The sequence below is a fragment of the Apium graveolens genome, chromosome 2 (genome assembly GCF_009905375.1).
Source record: "Apium graveolens cultivar Ventura chromosome 2, ASM990537v1, whole genome shotgun sequence".
Classification (NCBI taxonomy): Eukaryota; Viridiplantae; Streptophyta; class Magnoliopsida; order Apiales; family Apiaceae; genus Apium; species Apium graveolens.
The window spans coordinates 165,232,424-165,237,028 of NC_133648.1; positions in this window are offsets into that span (position 1 = coordinate 165,232,424).

Sequence of the window (4,605 nt, forward strand, 5' to 3'; positions counted from 1 at the left end):
GAACAGTGGTCGTTCAAGTAGTTTTTTGAAATGATATAAGTATAGTGAAGTAATTGTTAACTTCATCTCCCTTTAAGCTTATATCCAGTAAGTAATTATCTTACACTTAATAAGAATTTCCAGTAAGTTATCTGGTTAGATACTTGCATTATTGATTACGCTATATATTATCTTGCGAGCTATAATGCTCACTCTTTCTTCATTTCTTTATCACACAACAACAGTTAAGAAGGATGGCCAGATTCAAGCAGACCCAACGCAAGAGCGCGGGAAGCGTCCCGCGTCTTCCCGTTGATATCGTAGCTACTATAGCTGCAAAGGTAGATCTATTTGTAGATCAGGCATTCTACTTTTAGGAATCAATTATGTATAATTATAACTTGTGGCAGATAATGGCAATTAACTGTAAACTTATCAAGTAATAATTTTGGGTTGTAATAACTTTTAAATTATGGATCTAAGGACTTGTACTTATTTCAATTTCATCTATGAGACTATAACATGTTGTGGTATGTGTTAGTGTGGGGTCACAACATGAGGTTATTTATTATTAATTAAGTTAAGTGATATTATAGAAAGAAAGACCGTGACGACCCGGATCCCCGACCCTGGATCTGGGAGTGTTACAAACTAGGCATCCACCAAAAAACTGACATGTACCGCTTTTGCTTTTTCTATCAATTAAATGACCATCAAAATCTGAATCATAAAAGCACACTAAATCAAATGGTTGTCCTTTTGGATACCAAAGACCTAGTTTAGTGGTTCCCTTTAGATATCTAAATATCTGCTTTACAGCTGATACATGAGATTCTTTTGGAGTCACTTGAAAGCGAGCACACTTACATATACTATATTGTATGTCAGGTCTACTAGCAGTAATGTAAAGTAAACTTCCAATCATTCCACGATATTTCTTAGTATCGAAAGAAATACCTTTTGGATCTTCAGCTAACTTTACGGATGTAGACATAGGTGTACTAATGGGTTTGGAATTTTCCATCTCAAATTTCTTTATCATTTCTTTACAATATTTTGATTGTGAAATATGAATGCCTTCATTAGATTGCTTTATTTGCAAACTTAAAAAGAAATTTAATTCACCCATCATACATTTTTCGAATTCTTTACCCATTATTTTCGAGAATTCATTACATAGAGATTCTTTAGATATTCCAAATATAATATCATCTACGTAAATTTGTACAAGCAAGATATCATTAACTTCATACTTCTTAAAAAGAGTAGTATCCACAATTCCCATTTTGAATCCATTTTCAATTAGGAACTTGCTTAACCGCTCATACCAAGCCCTAGGGGCTTGTTTTAATCTGTATAAGGCTTTGTACAATTTGTACACATATTCAGGATGTAAATGATTTTCAAATCCTAGTCATTGTCTTACGTAGACTTCTTCTTCTAAGACACCATTAAGGAAAGCAGATTTTACATCCATTTGATAGACTTTGAAAGCTTTATGCGCTGCGAAGGCTAAAAACATACGAATTGATTCAATTCAAGCTACAGGGGCATAAGTTTCATCAAAATCTATATCTTCCATTTGAGTATAGCCTTGAGCAACTAATCATGCTTTATTTCTAACCACGGTTCCAGTTTCATCTAATTTATTACGAAAGACCCATCTAGTTCTAATTATGGAAGTTTCGGGTGGTTGTGGAACTAGTTCCCAAATTTTATTATGAGAGAATTGATTTAGCTCATCTTGCATAGACGAGATCCAATCTTCATCTAATAAAGCTTCCTTTGTGGTTTTGGGTTCTATTTGTGATAGAAAGGCCATATGACTCACAATGTTTTGTACTTGAGCACGACTTTGAATGCCTTTAGTTAAGTCACCTAAGACATTGTCTATAGGATGATCTTTAATTAATAGAATATCTGGAGGCAATTCAACTTCAGTCTCTTTTACTTCGAGATGATTAGTTGGAATTTCATTTCCAAGTTTCAAATTTCCCATTTGACAGATAACATCTTCAACGTCATTTAGATTTTCTTCATTTGAACCCTTATCCTCATCGACTAAATCCTTAAACTTTCTGGGAGGTTTAGATTCATCAAATGTAACATTCATTGATTCTTCCACCACTATAGTTTTAAGATTAAATACGTGATAAGCTTTGCTACTTATTGAATATCCAGGAAACACACCCTCACTTGATTTTGGGTCAAATTTCGTTAGATAATCTTTAGTATTTAATATGTAGCATTTACTACCAAAAACTTTGAAGTAATTAAGCTTAGGGGTTTTACCAAAATTAAGCTTGTAAGGAGTCTTCATTTTGATAGGACGTAGTAATACTCGATTAAGAATATAGCAAGCCGTTGACATAGCTTCAGTCCAAAAATATTTTGGTCGCCGATACTCATTTAGCATAGTATTTGCCATTTCTTGTAGTGTTCTATTTTTCCTTTCTACACCCCGTTTGATTGAGGTGTGTAAGGGGCAGCAAAGTTGTGAGTAATACCACATTCTTCAAAAATTTCAACAAAGCTAGAATTTTCAAATTCTTTGCCATGATATGTTCGGATATAGACAGTTGCATTATTTTGTTGATTTTGAAGACGTTTGCAAAGAGAGAAAAATGCATTAAATGCGTCACTTTTTGCCTTTAGGAATTCAGTCCAAGTAAAGCGAGAGAAATCATCAACTACCACAAGGGTATATAAACATCCTCCAAGGCTTTGTACAGGAACTGGTCCTATAAGATCCATATGTAAAAGTTCAAGAGGTCTAGTGGCAGACACCATGAATTTAGCTTAATGAGATGCGCGAATTTGTTTTCCAATCTCACAAGCTTCACATATATGATCTTTTATGAAATTGATTTTTGGTAATCCACGTACATGTTCTTTAGAACATATGGTTTTAATGAGTTTCATGTTTACATGACCCAATCTTCGATGCCATAACCATGGATGCTCATTTGTAGAAACCAAACAAACATTTTCATATTTGTTTATATCACATGTATAAACATTTTTGTCTTGTGGACAATTAAGAGCTATCTTTCCATCCTTGTCATAAATAGAACAATGAGTCGGATGAAAAATAACTTTGCAACCATTATCACATAGTTTACTTATTGAAAGCAAGTTATACTTTAGTCCAGTGACTAATTGTACATTTGCTATTCTAAAACTATCATTCCCAATATCTCCAATTCCAATGATGTTGCCTTTACTGCTATCTTCAAATGTTATGCTCCCTGCGACTACCTTTCTAATGTTATTCAATAATGACTTATTACCGGTAATATGGCGAGAACATCCACTATCAAGATACCACACATCTTTCTTAGCAGTAAAGCATACCTATACAGAAAATTAGTTAAACCTTTTGGTACCCTTTATGCTTAAGGGTCCACGGGTTAGTATTTCATAAGGTACATGTAAATTTTCATACAGAAAATTTGTATGGGATATTCGTGCACATAATCATGTAAATTTCTAGATGCTTGAGCCCTAGTAGAGATATGATAAGGATTCTTCCTGGGCAGGTGTCTAGAATTACCATAAATATGATTATCATTATAGCTACGAGGAAATATAGTAATGATCGAGTCTCTAGAATAAGCATTGGCATTATAATGCGAATTATTACTACTAATATGATCAGTATAATTACGAGGATAAATATGATGATTCATATTAGCATGTTGACTCGAACTAGCATGATGACTCGTATTCCTAGAAGTATTAAATCTTACATTACGAGTGTGACCATGATAGTTAGGATTTTGAGCATTCAACCACTTGTAGGAATTTTATATTTTCTAGATGAACTAGGGTTAGGATGTACAATTTTTGCATTCCTCGGTTGATAATTAATCAGTTCTTGATGATATTGAAATTTAGGTTTTCTTTGAATCAACTTCCTTTTGAAATATGTCTTTTCCATCCCTTTTCTTAGAGGTGGATCCTTTAGGAACCCAATTATACTTCCCCTTGAATTCACCTTCTTTAGCCTTGCAATTAAGACTAATGTGTTCACTAACGTTGCAATAAGTGCACTTAGGGACGGGTGACTTAGGGGGAGTATTTTTCGGAAGTGCGGGTATGTTAATTTTCCCGGTAGAAGGAATTTTAATATCATAACCCAAACTTTCACGATTAAATGATTCCTTAGAGTTAAATACCATATTTTCCAAAATGGCACTACTCTTTGTGAATTGCTTCGAAGTGGATTCAAGATCTTCCTTTTCTTTTAACAAGATTTTAATCTTATTATTAAAATGGTTAGCTTGATCCAAAGTTTGAGACAAGAGCATATCAATGTCATCTTTAAGTTTTTGACTTTCCAGTTTCAATGTTTCAATCTCCGTATTAAGTCCTTCACGATTTTCAAATTTGGATTCAAACACCCTCTTAAGATTTTCATGATTTTCTTTTAACATGACTAATTCACATTGATAGTAAAGAACTTGAACTTTCAAGTTTTGTTGATGCTCTTCTCCTATATTTCCCGTTAGGGATGGTTTGAGGTCATTTATCCGATCGCTGTGTGTTAAGTTTTCTCGAAGTAAAGATTCATTTCGAGTTTGCAAATTTAACAACTCTTCATTGAGTTCACGATTGTGTTGGTCT